This window comes from Cetorhinus maximus, unplaced genomic scaffold (assembly GCF_964194155.1).
Source record: "Cetorhinus maximus unplaced genomic scaffold, sCetMax3.hap1.1 HAP1_SCAFFOLD_557, whole genome shotgun sequence".
Classification (NCBI taxonomy): domain Eukaryota; kingdom Metazoa; phylum Chordata; class Chondrichthyes; order Lamniformes; family Cetorhinidae; genus Cetorhinus; species Cetorhinus maximus.
This window is the reverse complement of record NW_027596499.1, coordinates 23,044-47,060: the sequence shown is the minus strand read 5'-3', so window position 1 is coordinate 47,060 and position 24,017 is coordinate 23,044.

Here is a 24,017-nt window from a genome sequence, read left to right as displayed (position 1 = left end):
TGCACTAATATTGCCTTTCTCACCACAGATGCTGTCAGACCTGCTGAGTTTCCAGGCATATGTTTTTTGCTTCAGATTTTCAGCATCCGCATTATTTTTCCATTATGGAACAGTAATGTACTGCACCTTGAGATGTTTGATGAATAAAAGATATCATTATTTGGTAAACTAATGTTTTACACAGTTTCCATTCTCCTTTCTCCAATTTATCACAGACACTCATTGTGCCCATTTAATCCCAACTTCACCCTGTCTTAAACCTCTTAATTGCCTAACGTTTTCCAGATCTGAAATAAGCTCAATGGCATGAAATATAAAGTCAGTGAGTTTTGAATAGAAACACAAAGAAATAGCCAGGTCTACAGAAGTCAAAGACGTGTCTTATGAATGTCACTTACAGGACTTGATTAAGACATTCTGAGACGCTGAGGTCTGTCAAGCTGAAAACGGCCCATTCCGTAAAAGGTTTCCGTTCGAATGCTCACAGAATGTGGACTGAAAATGTTATCTTTGCAAATTTGCAACAGTAAAGGCACAAATATCACATTATTTGGAACTAAAATACATCTTACAAAATAACTGTTTGCATTAGATAATAATTTCAAATCAAAATACGTTCACGATTTGTTATTTGGTAAAAATGAAACTTTTGACGACACAAACAGAAAAGCTGTTAGACCAATCAACAGCTTATTAAGAGGAAGCAGTAATACAAAGTGCAGCAAATCTGTTTGCAGATCATATGAATCGAAAACATTGAAACGTTTTCTTTCGTGATGTTTGGAAAGCAACATCATCGATGATGTCCTCAAATAATAAGCTACCAAATGTATCACTTTGGATGTACATAATGCTGAGGGCAGATCGCTATCCTTGCAGCAAACTTTAGCCAAATTCATGGAACTCAGTCCTGGTGCACTGAGCAGAATTTCTCACGTAAGCATTTGTGAACGTGTGTCATTCTTAAAAAGATACATCCCGTTCAAAGCTTGTAAACAATTCGAATTCTTGGATTTCAAAACTTACATATCCAAAAATGTAGATATTGATCTTGTGCCAAAGAGATAAAAAATCCATGTGCAGCTCGACCCAAGGCACAACTGATGCTGCCGGGCAGCTGGGACCAGCAGACTGCTGGATTTAAACACGTAGTTTGCAACTTAATTGTTCAACATGGAACACATTTAAGCTACAGGAAATAATTATGTGGACAGCAGCAAGGGGACCTGAATGGAATCCTTCATTTTGCATGAATTAAATATTTATCAATGGAGTTTTACAGCATTTTGAAATTAAAAATTGTTACTCCTGCACAAATACATGAACTCATTCTGACCAGTAATTTTGTAACGATATAGATGAGAATGTTTTTCGCATATTGGAATGAAAAGTCCATATTTGTAGTGTAACCTGCCAGTGTGAACCGATTCTGTCCAATTACCGCCCTCCCAGCCAACGACCGCCCGCCCCACACGCTTGAAAGTGTGAAATCGCGCCGGTCCGGAACATGCACGGGCCAAATTTCAGGACTAGACAGGATGGAGGCCTGGAAGAGCTCATGGGCATTGAGAACGATTGAGAACTTTGGGCATGGTGGTTTCCTGAGCACCATGTGCTGCTGATTTTATCAGCCATGGCTCCAATGGACCCTCCAGCTGTTGTCGCTTCGATCGTTTGGTCTCCCCAGCAGCAGTCACATCACTCGGGTGGTCTCTCCAGCAATAGTTTTATCGCTCGGGTGGTCTCTACAGCAGTAGTTACATAGCTCGGCTGTTCTGTCCAGCAGTAGTTACATCACTCATGCGGTTTCTCCAGCTGTAGTTACATCACTCGGGTGCTCTCTCCAGCAGCAGTCACATCGCTGAGGTGAACTCTCCAGCGATATACAGCTGAAGTAGCCCTGGAGCATGTCGTTTGGTTGAACCAAAGCTTTGCAATCGGGGTGTGTGTGAAGGGCAAACGACAAGCATCCATAGAAGGCTTCTCACACGAGGCTCACAAGCACTCGGTCAAAGGGTGATTCGTCCCTGTGTGCATAAGCTTCTGGGTGGCATAGACCCAGCCTGGGTTGTCCCACTGAATATAGGGAGTGTGCTCATGAACAAAAAATAGGAAAAGGAATGAGAACACTCAAGCCCGGCGTGGAAAATCCCGGCTTCTCTCTCAAACCCACACACACACAGATACACAAATACATACTCACTCAATTACACACACAAACACACACACACACACACATACACAAACACATACTCATTCAATTACAAACATAAACACTCACACACGCACATACACAAAAACGCACAACAATAACATGCAGCCATAGATGTTCACTCGATCTCATACTATTAAATTGTCAAAAACACTTTTTCAAACATATGCACTATCCCGCTTGCGCTCAGTCACAGTATCATACACTCACACTGGCCCTCATACACTCATCCACCCACACACACACTCACAGACACATTTTCACTCACGGACTCAAATCCCGAGCTCACTCAATCTGACACTGTGAAAACGTCACACATTCTCTCTCTCTCTCCCACACACAGGCTCTCATAGACTGACGTACACTCACACTTTTCCTCACAATCACACTCACACACAAATTCTCTCTCACATATTTTCACGAAATCTCATGCTCATACAATCCCACACTGTTCACATCTCTCTATCTCTTTCTCTCTCACTCACACACACACAACATGCACACACTTACACAGGCAGACAATCACAGACACTCTGTATTCCACATTTTTCTCTCACAGACACAGGCATTCACTCACTTCCTCACACACATTCACAGGAGCACTCACACATTAATCTCAAGAACAAACTCACTCCGTCACACACGCACACTCCCAGAACCAAATACTCATTCAATATCACACTATCACAATGCCACACATTCTCTTTCACCCACACGCACACACTTTCACTCACACAGACTCAAACGCGCACAGACACAACCCAACATGCACACACACAGATTCTGTCACACAGTCACAATATCATATACTCAATGTCTCACACACACTGACACTCTCACTCTCTATCTCTCACAAGCAGACATACACGCAGATTCACATACTTTTTCACACAGCCTCACAAAAGCTTTTCTGTTCTCACTCTTGTACGCATAATAATATCACACTCACAAACTCTTGCAGAGAAGCACTCATGTGCATCAACAGGGAATCCCAAACACATTCAGAAACACTCTCCCTCTCTAATAGTTTCACTAACACGCACATTCACACATTCTCTCAAGCACTCTAAATCTCACACACCCTGCTGCCCCACCATACACAGAAACGCATTCACACAATCACGCACTCTTTCACATAATTACAAACTCAATTTCGCAATCTGAAAATGACACACTCTTACACACACACTATTACCGCACTCATACAAACACATAAACACATTCTTCCTGAATCACAAATAAACAAAGTCATCGTCATACTGAATCACAAGCTCTGCCTCGCACACTCTCCGTCACACACACACACACTCACAGGCTGTCAGATACAAAGTAATATATTTGCACCGCACTCTCACACACACACAGATACACACTTGCTCAATCTTACCCTGTGTTTGTCTATGTGGGTGTGTGTGTGTGTGAGTTTGTGTGTTTTATCTGGATGTGTTTTTTGTTTGCGCGTGTGTTTTATGCACGTTAATATCCCGAGCGTGTGGGAGTGAGTCTGTTTTTGTGTATGTTTATGAGGGTGAGTGCTTTCAGGCAGAAATTCAACCATGAACTTATTGGATGCCGTACTAACTCCAATGCCCGAATGGCCACCTCATTGTCCCAATTACTTAATTCGTTACTCACTAAAAGAATTCTATTTGTCCTAACTGTTGATAGTGCAATGGCGGCCGCTGTTCCCACAATCCGCTGCGGATGTGAAAGCCTTCTATTAGTTAGCAGGGCCGCACTGCACTCTGGGTGACTGAACCGACTGCACATGCGCAACAATATTGCTGCTTCTCATTTTTCATTTAATTGTTATCACTATTATTCTTATTTAGCTCCTTGACGGTACAGAGTTCCAGTTCCTTCTCCATTCTGAAGAGTCGAATCTTCCTTTCTCTTTGTCGATTTAAAATAAATGCCTGCAATAAAACACTGAAGCCAGGAAGACATTGCTACCGACCTGTGGCCAGGGTTCGACAAAGAGCAGCGGTAGATACAGCGGGAGGGCAACAGTTAACACTGGGAGGACCAGAGAGACACAGGAGGTCCCGGGAAAGTTTAGAGCGCCACGTAGTGGTTAGGAGGTGAAATGACATAATGCGCAGTCGCCCTCTTCCCAAAGCCCAGTTCAGTGGCAGAGGCAGGAGGAAATGGCTTCAAGTATGAACTGCAGCTTCTAAATTCAACATCAAAAAGAACCATTCAAGCTGCACAACATAGTTACTCTCCATTCCCCACACTATATCCGCCCTTATCACATCAACTGTGGTGTGAGATAGTTTAAGTCATTTCCTGTTGAAAGAACTCAGATATCAAAAACGATTAATGGCTTTAGAAATAGGAGTAGGAGAAGGATACTAGAGCCCTCGAGCCAACTCCGCCATTTAATCAGGTCATCGCTGATCAGATTGTGCCCTTATCTACAAAGCTCTGCTCCATTTCCGCTTCTGTACCCCCAATGCTCACCGTTCCCTTGTCGAACTCAGCTTTGAATAAAATCAATGTCCCGGCTTCCACTGCTCACTGGGGAAGGGAATTAATGAACCTGGGAAACAAGGAATTCCTCATCATCTCCGTCTTAAATGCCTGACTCATCTTCTTAAATTGTGCCACTTGTTCTGATTCCGTCACAAAGGGAAACATCCTCTCAGCAGCCACCGATTCAAAGCCTCTCGGAATTATACCTGTTCCAAGGTGACTCTGAATTCCAATATGCAGCAGTTCAAAGAGCTGAAAATTTGTTCATGAGACAACGCTTTCATCACTGGAATCAGCATCTCTGAACTGCCTGCAGTTCAAGCACTACCATCGTTATGTCAGGAGATCAAAGTGAGTAGAGAAGATTAGAAGAGAATGGATTCAGCGATGAGGAACCTCCGTTAAGTGAATAGATTGGAGGAACTGGCGTTGTTCAAGGAGAAGAGAAGCTTGTGAGACGATGTAGATGTGACCTGAATCATGACTGAACGAAACAGAGAAGATAGTTTTTCTTCACGTTGGCAGAAGGGATGAAAATCAGTTGGCATTAGGTTAATTTGTTTTCCAATGAAGCAAAGATCACATGGGGAAAACCCCGTTAACACCGTGAGGAGATGGGGTCTCGAATGTTCTGTCCGAGAAAGAGGTGGAGCAAAGTTTAATCTTGGTTTCTGAGAGGAAATGGGACGGGAAGCTGAAGGGAAAATATTTGCTGCGTTTCGGGGAAAGGGTGGACAAGTGGCAGTAGTGAGATTGCTCCTGCAGCGCACTTTCACATCCAGTGCTGAATGCCCTCCTTCTGTACTGAAACCGTTCTATGATTCACACATAGAGCTGGGTATCAGTTATGCTGACTGCACCATGGCATCCCCTGTTTAAATCTGATTTCTGCTCCAACACATCGGTGCTCACTTAAAGGGCAAATGATTGATGACGGAATTCGAACAGCCCAAAGGGTGTGTTGAATGATGTCAGGAGTGAAGATTCCTCATCAAGCTTCACGTTCAAGTCGCCATATCTGGTATCAAGCTGCTGAAAGCTTTGGCACCTGCCAGTTCTGGCATGGTCTCTTGCACTGTTGGAATAACGTAGTCAGAGCTCTTTATTGTTTGAATTAGGTCTTTGGGATCCAGGCAAATACTCACTCGCCCATTTGCCCTCTCTCTGACAGCATTGGAATTTATCAATCTCTAGGCTCGGTGACTGACTTGGGTATTATTTTCTTCTCTCTATCTCTTGGAGATCACTTTCAAGCTTCCTTTCAGCTCTGTTGGTAATTTACACTGGGAATGAAACAGTGATATTCTTTTGATCAATCATCATGTGATACTCAAAATATTCAGAGCATTCACACTCTTGGTCCTATTGGGCGAGAGGTTTATTTCATCAGCTTGTAGGACGTTTTTTCAATGAATGTATTCTTTTCAATCCTCAGTGACGCATTATTCATTTCTTGATTTGCTGCGATCAGATACAGCTTTTCACAACTGCTCAACCCCCGGATAGCAGGTCCATCTGTTTCAGTGGCATATAAAATTCAATTAACGTCACTTCCTTTTGGACCCTTTCACTTTGCGCGTCCCCAGCTATGAAATATCAGTTCCACCTTAGACCGTCAAAGTAAGTTTCCTGGCTTTCATTGGATCTTTCTTCGGGGAACCATTCCCTTTCAAACTTTCAGCAAATATTTCCTGGTTTTAGCGTGAACGTTTTTACATTTCTTGGTGCTCTGGCTTTAAGCTTTGGATTAATGCTTATGAGCGTATTTCCCATCTTATCCAGGTCTGAGTAGTTTTGTAAATTACTTCAGTCCAGGAAAAGTCACGTCTATAAATGTCATTCAGTTGTTTAGTTCCGATCTCGTATGTACCTTCAACCCCATCGCCGTTTCCTAGGGAATGGAGTTTTTGATTTCTTCTCTTCCACATTCGCCCTGTTCCTCTGCCGCTGATAATTTGTTGACCGTGTTCTTTCTTTGCCCCCTTGCATCTGTTCCCAGTGATTGTGTTGTCCACAAGCCCTGCATCAAAGTATCTGTGGGCTCTGTTGGCCTCCTATTTCTGCAGGCAGGTACTACTGTCGGTCAACATTGTATCCCCGCACTGTCAGTCATGATCATGACCACATTGTTCATTTACATTTGGAGACATGGAAGGTTCTGGGAAACAATAATTTCCATCCCCACTTCCCCGACGGTTTACGGGTTGGAACAGCTGGTGCTCCATGAAGAGGAAACAGGTGGAAATCTGGTCCAATATGACAACAATGCAAAAGCCTCAATTGCCGTGGTGGCTCGGCATGTAGCCTTTGAGTTTGGGAAGTTGGAAGTTCCTGCCATTCAGGTGCAGAGAGCATGCTATTTTATCTGGATCTGAAGTTGGAGTTGGAGAGAAGATGAAAAAAATGCTCCAGGGAGACGGATTGTGGGAGTGGAGCCGAGTGACATGGTCACGGTTGCATTGACAAGTTAAGCAGGTCATTGTGAGTTTTCAAGTGGTGGGTTGTGGTTCTGTGGGATGGCGATACCTTCGGATATACAAGTCATAAAATAATAGAGGCCTTGAGAGCAGAAACAAGCCTTTCGGATAATCGAGCCTGCGCCAATTAAACAAGTACCTGACAATTCTAATCCTATTTTCCAGCACTAGGCACATAGCCTTGTATGCCTGAGCATCGCAAGTGTACATCCAAACACTTCATAGATATTAAGAGGATTTCTGTCTCTACAACCCTTTCAGGCACCACCCTCTGGGTGAAAATAAATTCTCCATCTCATACCCTATAAACCTCCTGCCCCTTACAGTAAATCTATTCCCGCTGGTAATTGATCCCTCCACCAAGGGGAAAAGTCTCTACCTGTCATCCCTATCTATGCTCCTCATAATTCTATACACCTCAGTCATGCCCCTCCTCAGTCTCCTGTGCTGCAGGGAAATTAACCTCAATCTATCCAGTCTCTCTTCATAACTAAAACTCTCCACCCCAGGCACACCCTGTTAAATCTCCTCTGCACTCTCTCCAGTACAGCCACAACCTTCCTATAATGCGGACTCCAGAACTGCATGCAATACTCAAGCTGTGGCCTAACCAGTGTCTTATACTGTTCCAGCATAACCTCCCTGCTCTTGTATTCTATTCCTTGGCTAATAAAAGCAACAATCCCATATCCGTCTTAACCAACTTACCTACCTGTCCCGCTAACTTAAGGGACGGGTGGACATGCACACCAAGCTCCCTCTCATCTTCGGTTCATCCCAGGGTCCTTGCATTCATCGTGCATTCCTGTGCATTGTTTCTCCTGCTCAAGTGCATCACCACATATTTATCCAAATTAAATTCAATATGCCACTGATCAGCTCATCTGACCAGCCCGTCTATATCTTCCTGAAATCTAATACTTTCGTCCTCTGTATTTACCTACCCAGCATTTTTAATTTCATCCACAAGCGGCCAGCTGGATGGGCTCAATAGCTTCTCTAAGACTTTGTGAGACGGGAGACATGATGGAAATCTCTCCATATGTCTTGGTGCCCCCCGATTCGAGAATGAAACTATAGTGAGTCTGAAACACCTAAAGGAGAGGACTCCTCCATGATCTGCAGCAACAAACCAGGGAAATTCTTATCGTTATCGTGTCCACGGACAGTCTATACATGGCCCAGCCAGAAATGGACACATTTTTGCGCCTTGTTGTTGAATTCGGCAAGGCCTGCAACACTGCAGGGTTCCTCTAGCGATAGGCATCGCAGCAGATGTTGCATAGTATGTATCTCAGTTCCACATTCGCAAGCTGTCGGACTGGTTGTACAGACCCATTTGCTGACTGACGCCTTTGAACGACCTACACCCGTCCTAAGTGTGTGAATGCACTTCCAGGTTGCCCAGTTGCAATTAGATCCTAGGGGAAGGTTTTCATCCGGTAGAATTTCCATCGCTGGGTTTTGTTCGAGACCAGGGAGCCCGTCTTTCCACAAGGCGATGCGGATTTCAGTTCTGTTGAAGGGTCATGTGGACTCGAAACGTCAACTGTGCTCTCCTCCGCCGATGCTCCCAGACCTGCTGAGTTTTTCAAGGTATTTCTGTTTCTGTTTTGGTTTTGGATTTCCAGCATCCGCAGTTTTTTGCTTTTATATCCGGGCTTCAGATGGGGTTGATTGTAATTGAACAACACTGTTCATGAAGCTCTTCCGTGACTTTAGGCGGCTGGGTGTAGGTGAATGACCATGTAGAGGGTGCCTCTCATCTGATGTTTAACAGAGTCGCTCTTTTTTGCCGGCTACCGTTCTTCCAATGTCAGGTACCCGCCAGGATATGTAGGCTATTGGTGTTTGTTGGTTTTAAACAACCTGTGATAAGTCGGCAGCTTGCATTCAGAACGGCATCCATCTTCTTAGACTGAGAAGATCTTTCCCATGCAGGGCAGGCATATTCGGCAGTGGAATAGCAAAGAGCAAGTGCACTGGTTCGCAACGTTTTCGAGCTTGCTACCCATTTTGTGTTAAAGAGCTTATTCAGGATGTTGCTTCGTGCGCTCACTTTTCCCTTTGTCCTTTCAACGTGGTTCTTGAAGGTGAGTCATTCGTCAAGGGTGGCGCCTAAGTAGATAGGGTGCTCGCAATGCGTCAGTGTTGCTCCACACCAGGTTACTTTAACCTGGCATTTGGCTTCACTGTTTCTGAGGTGGAATGCACAAACTTGTACTTTGATGGGTTTGTGCGAAGGTGGTTTTCTTCATAGTACGACCTTAGTCCCTCCAAGGCCTCAGAAAGCGTTTTCTCCACGATGTTAAAATCAGTGCCTTGGGCAGTGACACATCAGTCATCCGCATATATTAAACGCCCTGTGACACCTTCTATAGGGTGGTCAGTCGTGTAGATGTTGTACAAATGCGGTGCAAGCACGCTTCCCTGAGGAAGACCATTCTTCTGAATACGCCACCTGCTGCACTACCCACCTAGTTAAACATCGAACCAGCGATTCTGAAGCATGCTTTCTAACAGCTCTGTTAAGTGAATATCTTTTGTCATCTCTAGGATCTTGCAGAGGAGACGTCTATGGTTCACTGTATCGGATGCTGCTGACAGGTCTACAAAAACAGCACCTGTTACCATCCCTTGATCAAAACCATCTTCGATGTGTTGTGTGAGGTTGAGCAGTTGGCTTGTTGTTGATTGGCCGGAGTGGCAACCTGCTTGCTCTGGAATGATCTTCTCATCTACAGATGGTGCTATCCTATTGAGTATCAGGGATTCAAACATCTTATTGGTGTGGCAAAGCAGTGAAATTGGCCGAAAACTCTTAGGATCTGAGGGATCTTTTCTGGGCTTTAATATGGCTACTACCTGTGTCTTCTGCCAAATATTAGGTAACATGTGTGATGCCAGGCAGTGGTTGAACAATTGTAGGAACCATTTCTTTGCTTGCTGTCCAAAGTGCTTTATCTGCTCCGCTGCCATGTTGTCAAGACCAGGGAAAAGAAGGAAGATAATTCACTGGTCACTGGCATCAAGGCACTCACGGAAAACAGTAAGTTCCATACTGAAAATTAAAGCAGGGGACACGTCAGCCCCTTCCACCACCCGCACGCAGCCCCACCCTCGCAATGCCGCACCACCCCCCCCCCCCCCCCCCAAAAAAACCCCCCCCCCCCCCCCCCCACCCCCCTCCAACATCCATTGCTCGATAAAAGCCAGAGGTAACCTAATCAGCACTGCATTAATTGTCCTAGATGAACGGGAACACGTTGGCAGCCACTGCCCCATTGAGCCACCATGGATAGGATTTTAACAGATTCCTGTTAAATACCCATAGGGAAGCTGCCTTCCAGGTGGACTCGGGAGATTATCAATGTCTTAGTCAGAGACTGAGTCGTGCCCAACGATCGGGGCACCTCCTGGTGCTGGAGTGAAGGAACACAGAAATGCCACCCCAGATTGTGTCGCACATGCTGAAAGAGGTGTGGCCGATTGCTTTGTGCTAAAGTGATGGAGGCTGCAGTCAAGCTGAGAGCAATTAAAGACAGGCATCAAAATTCAGATGTTTTGGAGGAAGAACGTCCTCCGATAGATCACTGGGACCTTCCGTGGAGACTCGTGACATCTCCACCTCTGGAGAAGTGGGGTGGTGTGAGGTAGAGCAGCTTTATGAGGTGGGCCAGGCTGATCCACAGCAAGGTAGTTTCTCAAGGACTGGTGGGGTAGGGGGTTGTGGAATCTCCTGTTGGAGGTCTGCATGTGTCTGACACCATCGTGACTGTCCCACGTCAGGCAGAGGAAACGGCTCCGTGTGACGGTGCTAGTGAGTTAGCGCTTCCTGCGGGTGTGGTCTCGCCCATTCCACCGACTGAAATGCAGGTCAAATGGAGGAAGACGATTCACTGCTCAGCAACACGGAGGCACCCACGGCACAAAGTGAGTTCCCAACTGGAAACCGTGAAGAAAAATCCCTAAAGGAAAATTGGCGGAAATGCTGAAAATGATAGAAGCCGAACACCCCCTCCTTTGGACAGAGAGACAAAGTATTGCATCAACACTAATTTAACACATGTTTTATCAAAATGGAGAGTGAGTATCCACTGAAAATCATTTCCCCAGCTCAAGAGAAATGTGGGGAAGCCCAATCAACCACTGCACTCTCATACACACGCTGTATTGCAGATCAAATCGCAGGATTGTCAGTGCCTGTGAGATATAGCAGATGAGGCAGTAATTTACCCGAAGGTCTCGGCACATCCTGGCGTGGGAGTGAAGTGACAAGAGCGCGGAATGTGTGGCACAGGTAAAGTCAGATTCAACCGTTTTGCTGGTGCTGGTGGACGGTCGGGTTTGGGGGGTTGTGGGCCATGGGTATGGCTGAAGCCAATCCAGGAGCATCCAATGCCGGTCATCGACATTCGGCTGCCCCCTAGTTTTGTGTCTACAGCCCTCGACCGTACTGGCTGCTACTTTCACATCATTGAAGAAGTGCTCGGAGTTGCACGGTGGCGCCGCAACCCACACAGGGAGGAGCCATTAGTTGGCCGTATTTAGCTGGATAGCACAGCTTTGTGGGACGACCATTCTGCAAGAAAGTATTCGAACTCCCCAGGTCTTCCTGTTTAGCCACTGTGCTTGCAAATGCAAATCAGCTTTTTACAACGACGCAGTGAACTTCAGAACCAGGTCTCAGGCATACTTGGTACACTGAAGGTTCAGTTGAAGTCTGTTCCTTTCCAGGGTATGAAACATTGGGTTCTACATTGTGTGACGATTTTGACCTCAGACACTACAGCTGCAGTTGTGTCCTGTCCCTTCCCACATCCATTCAGACAAGTTCATCATGCACTTATGAAAATCAGTGGGAAAGGGGCTGAGACTGTGCAGTGAGTGCTTTTAAGCAGCTGTTTGGAAAATAACTAATCCATCCGTGAGAAATATTATCCCTGGCAATGAGCAGCATGAGATTCTCAATAAACACGAATTGGCAGGATCGTTCAACACATTCATCCCCCTAATATTCATCACACGACTTATTTATCTCAGTTACTTTCTTAATCACTCCCAGCTTAATGATGTTGCTGCTGATACTGAATCTCAGCCACGGAGTTGGAAACTCTGACATGTTGGGCTTCAAATCAGAACTTGAAAAAAATAGTGATGCTGCGGTTGAATCATCCAACTATCATGGCACGTAAATGTTATAAGTTAGTTATGATCTAAAGTTTCGCTTCCAAAGTAAAGCAACACAAAAATGCCCTGGAATGGAGGAAGGCGTGAAGTTGTATAGAACTCTTCCAGGAGACAGGGCATTGTGATCTGCTTGACATGGATATCTGGGGCCCAGGTTCAATCCTACTGAAAGTCAGTGGTGAGCTTTACACCTTGACACAAAGGAAGAAGTAACATGTGCTTTGATGAGTACAGACTTCAAAATCTCAGAATCAGTCAGACCGGAAGTGGCAGAGGAAAGAAGGACAACACCAGGCGCTTCAATGCCATGCAGAAGAGAAGGACTGCTTTTCAGATAATGACAAAACAGATAACTCGACAGAACCACTGACTGTGAATAGTTAAAGATGTTGGAACCACCAGAGGGAATCTTCAAAGGGAATTTCAGTCGATTATGCTCAAAGGTTTGAATGATAGAGACTTTGTTTCACCTCGGTGAAGAAGGGAAAAGGGTTCCTGTTAGAGCTGGAATGCGCCAGGTTTAAGGTTAGGGCGACATGAATACAGAGAGTCTCTACAATGTATTAACTCGGAGTGAGTTTTTTCCTTTTAGTTATGAAGTTAAAGCGGGATATATTCCCTGTAAATAAATGCATTAGTTGCCTGCTCATCAATGTTTAGTCTTGGTTGATTTAAGTGAAATTTGCACAGCAAAAGTCTTAAAGTGAGAAAACTCGTTTTGCATAATTTTGCAAGGTCACTTTGATTCAGATCTTTCTAAACGTTAGCAGACTGTGTGCAACAATTTACAGAGACATATAGTTCAACAAATGGAGAAAAAATGCAGTATTTAATATTCACCAAATTATCTGTTCTGCTGATCAGTGCAATAACAGAACATGCAGCCAACAGTCTGTTCCTAAATTTTCACAAAGTTGTTTCTCAGATCCTTAGAGCTCAAGACAATCAGGCAGTTACTACGATCTCCTTCTTTACTGGACTGTTGAGAGTTCCGCTGGTTTCATTCTGCAGTTCATAGACATGGTGGTGGAAGTTTTTTGATGGATTTCCTGAATGCCTGTCCTGTTGCCGAGTGGTTGTGTCAGAGCCCTGGAAATCCCTGAAAGCGAAAATAATGTCTTGGAGAATGAAAGACACATTGATTGTCCTACTGGAGAATGGGCAGAACCCAGATACAGTAACACTTGTGTTATTGTCTTGCCTGCATATCACGCCAGTTAGTTTTAGATTACCTGAAATGGTGAGCTCCGATGCAACGAATGACGAGTTATTAAGTAATGAGCAACAGCAGCTCCGAGATCGCACATCGGAATTTTCAACCTTACGCCTGGAATGTCCAAAATGTTTCCAAGTCTCCCGATGTGCCTGCCACCTGTTGACAGAATTGCAGAGTCAACTGTTGCTGTCCAGACCCTGAATGAACCCGAAATCCCCAGGATAAGAACCTCCTGCACCTCCTCCTCCTTTTTAAATCAATTCATTCTTCTCCCAAAATGAGCTATAAATAAAGCCTTGGTGTAGATAACAGCTTGTTCTACTGCAAATAACTATTGTGCACAATAAATATATTGCGTAAATACATAGATTTCCTGGTTATTTAAATACTTGGAGGGCCTGAGCCTGGGAGAGCCAGAGGATCTGACACATGCAGAACCAAGGGAACAGACACATTCTGAACCCTGTCTCTACCAGATGATGTAACATTGGCTGAATCAGGGGATTTGACAATGATTGAATCAGGGGATCAGCCATCAGATAAATCAAGGAATCAGTCACTCACTCAACTAGGGGATTAGGGAATCGCTGAACCAGGGGATCAAATAACGGCTGAATAATTTCCATAGAGTCATAAAGTCATAGTTATGGACTTGCACAGAGCAGGAACAGGCCCTTCGGCCCATCGTGTACCTGCCGGCCACCTGCACCTATCTACTCTAATCGCATTTTCCTGCACTGGGCCCATAGTCATGTCTGCTATGACGTTACAATTGCTCTTCTAAATACTCGTCAAATATTGTGTAGTTTCCATCCTCTACCAACACTTCTGCTTCCAGGTTCCAAACCCCTCTGGGTGAAAAATAAAATCCTCAAATCGCCTTACCATAAATTTATGGTCCCTGGATATTGACACAACTTCTCAGGGCAAACGATTATTCCCACCTCCACAATCCATAGTTTTGCCTACCTCTGTCAGGTCCCCCTCAGCATTCTCTGCTCTAAGGAAAACAGCCCTAGCCTATCCAGTCTTTCTTCATAGCTGAAATTCTCAGCCTAGGCAACACATACTGTATCTCCTCTGCATCCTCTCCAGTGAAATCACATTCTTCCAATAGTTTGGAGACCAGAACTGCACAGAATACTCCAGCTGTGACCCAAATATCGTTTTATAAAGCTTCAACATAATCTTCCCGATTCTAAATTCTATGCCTCGGCTAATAAAGGCACATATCCCGTAAGCCTTCCTAAGTACTTTACCTTCCTCCGCTGCTGCCTTCAGGGATCAATGGACATCTACACCAATGTCGCTCTGATCCCCTGTTCTTCCGAGGGTCCTACTATTCACTGTTTACTCCTTTGCCGTGTTAGGGCTCCCAAAATGCATCAGCTCACATTTATCAGGATTAAATTCCATTGACCACCGCTCTGCCCATCTCACCAGCCCACCTATATCGTCCAGGGATCTAAGGCTTTCCACCTCACTAATTTCGGGACCACCAATCTGCGATCCTACTGATCACACCTTCTATATTCACGTCCAAATCATTAATGTGCACTACAAACAGCAGGGGTGCCAGCACCGATCCTTGCGGTACGCCACTAGACAGAGGCTTCCAATCGCAAAAGCAACCTTCGGCCATCACCCTCTGGCTCCTGCCATGAAGTAAATTTTGGCCCCAATTTGCCAAATTGCCCTGGATCCAATGGGTTCTTTCCTTATTGACCATTCTCCCACGTGGGACCTTGTCAAAAGCTTAACTGAAGTACATGTTCACTACATCAGCAGCACTACCCTGATCTACACAACCAGCCAACACCCCTAAAAATTCAGTCAAATGTGTTAAGATATGACCTCCCTCTGAGAAAGCCATTCTGGCTATCTCTGATTAATCCCTAACTCTCCAAGTGGAGGTTAAGCATGTCCTTCAGACTTGTTTTTGTCAATAGTTTCCCAACCACTTATGTAAGGCTCACTGGGCTGTAATTACCAGCTTTATTACGATAACACTTCTTGAATAATGTTAGTGCATTCCCTGTCCGCCAGTCCTCCGGAACCTTTCCTGTGTCCAAAGTGTTTTGATTATTAGTGAAAGGGCCTTTGCAATCTCCTCCCTTGCCTCACATAGCAGCCTCGGTTACACATCATCTGTGCCTGCAGGTTGATCAATGTTCAATCCCGAAAAAATAATTAACACCTCCTCGCTTCCATTGCCAATTTTTTTCAAGTATATTACAGTCCCCCTCCCCAATCACTACACCTACGTCGTCCTTCCCTTTCGAGAACACGAGTGAAAATTAATAATTCAAAACTTCACTTACATCCTTCACCTCCAAGCACACATTGCCACTTTGGTCCATAATGGACCCCACTTTTTCCCTGATTATCCTCTTGCCCTTAATATATTTATCAGATGAGTTGTGATTTCCTTTATCTTGCCCCTTATTCACCCTCCTAAATACATTTTCAGTACCCCCTACACTTTCTACACGACTCTAGGGCGTCCACAGTTTTGAGCCTCTGTATCTGACTTGAGCTTTCTTTATTTTGCTTATATCCCTTGACATCCTGATTGCACTGACCTTGTTGGTCCTGCCCTTCACCTCTATGGGAATATGTTGGCCCTGAAATCTTACTATTTCCCCTTTGTATGCCTCCCACTGGTTTGATGTAAACTTTCCAACAAGTAGCTGCTCCGAATCCATTTTGGCCAGATCCTGTCTTAACAATTAGAAATCGGCCTTCTCCAATTCATGACCTTTATTTCCGGTCTATCTTTGACCTTTCCCATAATCACATTAAAACTTACAGAGTCATGGTCACTATTTCAGAACTGCTTCCCAACTGACACTTTTACTACTTGCGTAGCTTCATTCCCTAATAGTCGGTCCAGCACCGCCCCCTCTCTTGTAGGAATTTATGTGTGGAGGCTCAAAAAAGCTCTCCTGCATGCACTTTAAGATTTCTGTCACCATCCACCACCAGCCCTCCCAACCCGCTCCCTCTAAGCATTCCACACTAACACTACCTGCATTAATATTGGGGAAGTTGAAATCCCCTACTAGTATTGCCCTATTACATTTAATATTCTCTTAGATTTGCCAACATATCTGACCTTCTTCCCAACAACTCCCCTCCTCCCATGCCGCCCCCCCCCCCCCCCCCCCCCCCCCAACCCACACAACCCCCTACCCACCCAGCACTCTTTCGGGGATGAGGCATTCGCTGAAACAAAGGATCAGATACTGGCTGAACATGAGGATGAGACACTGACTGAATCAGAGCACAAGGCACTGTATGCACCATTGGATCCCACCCTGTCAGGATCAGCGAATATGATACTCTCCCATCCAGAGGATCTGACTTGCACCAGAGCATCTGACACAGTCTACACCGTTGGATCCCATTCTGTCAGAATCAGAGCGCCTGGCACTGACTGTAACGATGGATATCACTCTGTCTGGACCATAAGATCTAACATTTTCTGATCCAGTGGATCTGATAGTGCCTGATCCAGTGGATCTGACACTGAAGCAGAAGATGAGGCACTGGGTGAAACATAACACAAGACATTTTCTGTAACATTGAATCTCACTCTGTCCGATCCAGATTACCTGACACTATCTGAACTGAAAAGCCTGACACTAACTGAAAAAGAGGATCTGGCCCTGTCGTAATCGGAGCATCTGATATTGTCTGATCCTGAGAAAATGACACTGCCTGCTGTAGGGTATCTGACACTGTCTGAACCAGAGGATCTGACACTGCCTGTAGCACTGGATCTCACTCACTCTGGATTTGAGGATCTGACGATGTCTGATCTAGTGGGTCTGACACTATCTGATCTAGTGGATTAAACACAGGCTGTGCGAGTGGATCTGATTCTGTGAGAACCAGAGGATCTGACACTGTCTGAACCAAAGGTTCTAACACCGCCTGATACAGAAGATCTACCACTAATCATTTCAATACTTCGGGACTATCTGGAGCAGCGGACCACACTCTGTGTGAACCAGAAGGTCTGAAACTGCCTGCTCGAGTTGACATGACACAGCCTGAACCATAAAATCTGACACAGTCTGATCTATTGGACCTGGCACGATCTGGACCATGGAATCTGACTCTGTCCGATCTATTGGACCTGGCACGATCTGGACCATGGAATCTGACTCTGTCCGATCTAATGGACCTGGCATGATCTGGACCATGGAATCTGACACTGTCCGATCTATTGGACCTGGCACGATCTGGACCATTGAATCTGACTCTGTCCGATCTATTGGACCTGGGACGATCTGGACCATGGAATCTGACACTGTCCGATCTGTTCGACCTGGCACGATCTGGGCCATTGGGTATCTCTCTGTCTGAGCCAGATGATCTGACACTGTCTGTTCCATGGGATCTTACACTTTCTCCTCCAGTGGACCTGGCACTATCAGAAACGTGAGGCCTGACGCAATTGGACCCAATGGATCTCACTCGCTCTGCTCCAATGGATGTGACATTTCCCTGTGAAACAGGGGATCTGGCACTATGTGATCCAGTGGATCTCATTCTGTATGATCCGGTGGATCTGTGCCTCTAACAACTGTTCTAATATAATATTTTCCAGCATGGTTCAATCTATGGACAACCTGGTGTCTCCCACGACATCCTTGCACAGTTAGCGGGAAAGCGTGTTCAAGATCCAACCCTTCCACAGAGATCAACTGGAGAGGGATCTCACACTGGGTCTGTCAGAGATCAACCAGAGAGGGATCTCACACTGGCACTGTGTCAGAGATCAACTAGAGAGGGATTCCACACTGGGGCTGGGTCAGATATCAACTAGAGAGGCGTCCACACTGGGGATGTGTCAGAGATCAACTAGAGAGGGATTCCAAATTGGAGCTGTGTCAGAGATCAACTAGAGAGGGATTCCACAGAGGCTGTGTCAAAGATCAACTAGAGAGGGATTCCACACTGGAGCTGTGTCAGAGATCAACTAGAGAGGGATTCCACACTGGGGCTGTGTCAGAGATCAAGTAGAGAGGGATTCCACACTGGGGCTGTGTCAGAGATCAACTAGAGAGGGTTTCCACACAGGGACTGTGTCAGAGATCAAATAGAGAGGGATTCCACACTGGAGCTGTGTCAGAGATCAGTTAGTGAGGGATTCCACACCGGGAATGTCTCTTATCAACTCGTTAGTGAACCCACATTGTGGGGAGCCAGAGATCAACTAGGGCGGTGCCCCAGATCGGGAGGTTTCATAGCTCAACTACAGAGTGGTCTTGCACTGGGGAGAGTCTGTGATCAACTAGAGAGTGATCCCACACTGTGCAGTCTCCGAGATCAACCAGAAAGTGTTCCCAAACTGGGGATTGGCTGAAATCAACTAGAGAATGTTCCCACACGTTGGGGGTTTTCTTAGAAATTACCGAGAGATGGATGCCACACTAGCGGGTGCCTGAAATCAAGTAGAGAGGGATCCATTATTGGAGATGCCTCTGATCAACGAGAGTGTGAACCCACATTGTGGGGAGTCAGAGATCAACTAGGGCAGGGCCCTAGATTGGGAGATATCAGGGATCAACTCGAGAGGGGTCTTGCACTGGAGAGTTTCTCTGATATGCTGGAGAGGGATCCCACACTGGGGAGTCTCTGAGGTCAACTGCAGAGTGATCCAGTACAGGGGATGTATCAGAGATGAACTGGAGTGAGATGCCACACGAGGGAGTTTCTGAATTCAATTAGAGGGGGTGATTGAACGGAGTGTGGCGAAGCGAAGGCTCGGTGCTTGTGTATCGGAGAGATCATTAACGATGCCACTGATCTATTCCGTAGAATTTCACAGGTTTGGCAGCCCAGATACAGGCCTTTCGGCATCTCTTCTCCATACTGGTGATCTTTCCCACACCAGCCTTCTCCCACCCACTAGTTCATCCCCCCCATCCCCGTATCCTTCTATTCCTTTCTGCCTGATGGGTTTATCCAGCTCCCCCACCCCGCACCCCCTTAAGTTCATCGTCACCATTCACCTCCTCCCATCCCTTTTGGAGTTAGTTCCACATTCCCACCGCTTTCTGAGTGAAGAATTTCCTCCTCAAATACCCGACTGGATTACAGGCTTAAATTTAGCTTGTCTCCAAAGCCATACTTTGCAACCCTGTTGCACTGCAGCCCTACGTTACCACGGTGACTACTCATTAAGAAGGAATCTATTGGTTTACCTTTGGGCAGATTCTGAAATGGTGAAAGTCGCTGAAGAAATGCAAAACTTTATTTATATTTTTCCATTTGCAGAATCCTGCACTTTGATCCCTGTCTCCTCACTCAACGCTTGAAGTTAGGGAAATGTGATTCATGCTGACTCACACTGTCCAGCGCGAAGCCATGGTGACATAGTCCTGTGTTATCAAAGCTCCCGGCATGTGTGTCGACACCAACCTGCATCGCCCGCTTGCATAGTTAAACCCGTTCACTGAATGTTTACCGTTGTTTCGATGTACTACCTGCCTGCTGTCTACAGGGGCAGCAGCTACTGCGGGTGAGTATTGCATTTTCACCATACCCACCGTCCCCCACATCACCCACCCCACAACCACTGTCATCAAGGTTTTTATCAAGATGGATTATCTTTTTGTTTTTGAGGACATCGATTGTTTTTGGGGCAAATAAATTCCGTCCCTGTTTCCCCATCGGTCAATAAGCTGGAAAGGCTGGTGGTCAATGAATACGGAGTCAGGGGGAAGTCCGGCCCAACGCAACACCGAGGCGAAGAACTCATATTCCATGGCGCCTGAGGAGGCAGCATCAGAGATTGGGAAGACGGAAGTTCCCACCAAGCAAGCGGAAGTCACCGTTGTGTTAATGCGATCTGACGCTGAGGAGAAGAGAACTTCCCAGGTGCTCCATCGAGCCCAACTGAGCGAGGGGATCCATGTTAACTGGACAACGAATCGGATCATGATGACTTTTCAAAAGATGCGTTGTGTCCTAGTGGGCTGAATCGGAAATACAAGCCTCCTGCTGGATGGTCTCACAGGTACTTCATAGTATCTGTGACGCAGGTCATGAGGCAGATATGTGCCCAACGATCTTGGCACATCCTCGCACGGACATTGAAGGTACACAGGAGCTACGATCGCTGAATCAGTGGCGTCTGCTAGCACACACGAGGCTAGTGGCCCACTCGCTCGTAGGGGTGTTGCATGGAAGCAAGCTGTAAGTGTCTAACGACAGGGGTTTAGATAGGGCTGCTTTGGAGCAAGGCCACCCTACAACCTATGATTTGGTGAACGATCCCCCTCCCCTTCCAAGTCCCCAGCATTTGTGGACGCCTCGACCAATGGACAGTGGGGCTGGACTCTGCAACAGGCCAGGATACATCACGACAAGGTGGCTTTACAACCACTAGGGAGACTGCAGGTGTGAGCCCTTCTGACAGCATTGATTGTCTAACAAGTAGGGAAAATAATCTGGATGACAGTCCCAGCGAGTTTGTAGCATCAGGTGAGGACTTCTCCATTTCCGCCCTATAGCACTGCAAGTAAAATGGAGGAAGAGGACAGACTGGTCATACACAGAGATTTTCACGACAGACAGTGAGTTCCCTGTTGGAGCTTGTGGGGGAAAATTCCTTGCTGGAAAAGGGACAGGTGAGCTGCAAGAGGTGCACATTGAACACCGTACAGGAACAGTAGGAAAGAATCTCAGCAACAGACGCTTGCCGCAGTGCCTTTGCAAGATGAAGTGTGAGTATCCATGAGCAAGAACTACTGCCGAAACGGGACATTTACAAAGCAATACCGTTTACCGACTGCACTCCTGTTGATGGATGCCCGATTAGCTCATCAGCCAGAAGGTGGAGCAAAGCACGGTCACGCTGAGCTTCATTGAGTGCTCCGCCATGCAGCTTTAAACCTGGGAGGCTTGGAAGTTGGAAAACCTATGCAGGCGGCTGGGGATAGAGCCACAGGAACAATCGGACCAGTGACATGGAGCCCAGACCTGTGCTCAGTATTCCGAGTGTGATACGGAAAGTGGAATTTTGCACAATACTCCAGGGAGGTCTAACCCATGTTTTATATAAGTTCCAAACAACTACTCTACTTTTCAATTGTACTTTTCTAATTATCAACCCCAAAGCTTTGTTTGTGATTATTATAGCTTTGCTGACCCATGTTGCCACTGGTAATGTTTTGAGAATACGTAACCCAAGATTCCTTTACTGTATGCCCTGTTACGAGGCGTATTCATGAAGGAGTGGTGGCGCCTTCCAGTTGCAATCCTCTATCCCGATCCACATTGAACTTCAGTTGCCATTTGCATGCACATTCTGCAAGTTTGTTCATGCTGTCGTGTATTTCGTGGCAGTCGTCCTGGGCATTCTCAATCAGGTGGGAAACACAAAGGTTGATGGGTGACCCCAGAAAAGGACAACTAGAATTTCAACTGGGAAGATTTAGGGATGAATGTTTTCACTTGTGTCGTGGGGGGTTGCTGAGTTCAAGACACCAGAACATTTGGACGCCATCAATATAACATACTCACTATTAAGTCCAGTTGGGGAATTCAAGGGAAACTTCTTAACCTGGAGAGCGGTGAGAATGTGGAACTCACTCCCATGGGCTGAGATGTATCGTGACGATGCATTTAAGGGAGGGGTGGTTGTATCTGGACAAACACGTGAGGGAGAAGGAATAGAAGGATATGAAGATGTGGAGAGCTGAAATGGGGGTGGGTGGAGACTGGTGTGGGGCAGGGAAACAAGCAAGGAGCAGGGGGTGCTGAATAGCCAGCTATAGTGCAGAGAATCATCTGTAGTCCTTTGAAACAGAGCGATGGGTACATTAGATTTTATGGCACTGTGTGGTAGGTGCATTTAGTGGAAGTCTTGGGCTTGTTGAGAGGTGACATTTTGTATATTGCCTTTATGAAAAGAGCTGAGTGGGGATTAGTATCATTTCGGGAATGTGTTGCCACACTATAATGGTGAGTAAAGCAGTGCCTACAAGTCCCTTGTGTCTCAGTGAATAAACAGTCCTCATTCATGTGATGGGCTTCGTCAAGCAAACATTGATCAAACCGGAATCGTGTTGCTGAGCTCACATCAACGGCCAACATCGGGCTCCCAACTTCCTTTCAAGCATATCGCCAGTAAGGTACTTTTTTGACTTGTAGTCAAGACGGTGGCCAGTTTTTTTGCAGAACAGGGTCCCAGAGACAACACGGGTTCATGTATAGGGCTTGGTGCGTGTGGGGACTGACTGATGGGATGTTTTGGGTATAGCAATGTCACTGATGGGATTTGATGGGTGCAGCAGTGTCACTGATGGGGATTTCATATATATAGGAATGTTAGTGATGGGATGTGTTAGGTGTAGGAGTGTCACTAATGGGATGTGATGGGTGTAGGAGTGTTACTGATGGGATGTGGTGGGTGTAGTGATGTCACTGAAAGGATGTGACGGGTGTGGGAGTGTTACTGATGGGGTGTGATGATTGTAGGATGTCACTGATGGCATGAGATTGTGTAGTAATGTCACAGAGAATGTGACGGGTGTGGGAGTGTCACTGATGGGATGTGATGGGAGTAGGAGTGTCACTAATGGGATGTGATGGCCGTAGGAGTATCACTGATGGGATGTGATTGGATTAGGAGTGTCACTGATGGGATATGTTGAGTGCAGGAGTGTCACTAAGGGGAAGTGATGGATGTTGGAGTGTCACTGAGGGAATGTGATGGGCGTAGGAGTGTCACTGACGGGATGTGATGGGTGTAGGAGTGTCACTGATGGGATGTGATGGGTGTAGGAATGTCACTAAGGGGAAGTGATGGATGTTGGAGTGTCACTGAGGGAATTTGATAGGCGTTGGAGTGTCACTGATGGGATGTGATGGGTGTTGGAGTGTCACTGTTGGGATGTGATGAGTGTTGGAGTGTCACTGATGGGTTGTGATTGGATTAGCAGTGTCACTGATGGGATGTGATTGGATTAGGAGTGTCACATACGAGATGTGATGGGTGTAAGGATTGTCACAGATGCGAAGGGTGTTGCAGCGTCAAAAACGTGATGGGGGTAGCCATGTTTCTGCCGGAATTTGATGAGTTTAGGAATGTCACTGATGGGATGTGATGGGTGTAGTGATGTCACTGAAAGGTTGTTACTAATTTGGGCGTGTTACAGATGGGATGTGATGAGTGTAGGAATGTATCTGATGGCATGTGATGGGTGAAGTCATGTCACTGAGAGAATGTGATGGATGTGGGACTGTCACTGATGGGATGTGATGAGTGCAGGAGTGTCGCTGATGGGATGTGATGAGTGCAGGAGTGTCACAAAGGGGAAGTGATGGGTGTTGGAGTATCACTGAGGGTTACTGATGGGTGTAGGAGTATCACTGTTGGGAAGTGTTGGGTGTAGGTGTGTCACTGATTGGATGTGATGTGGTGAGTGTA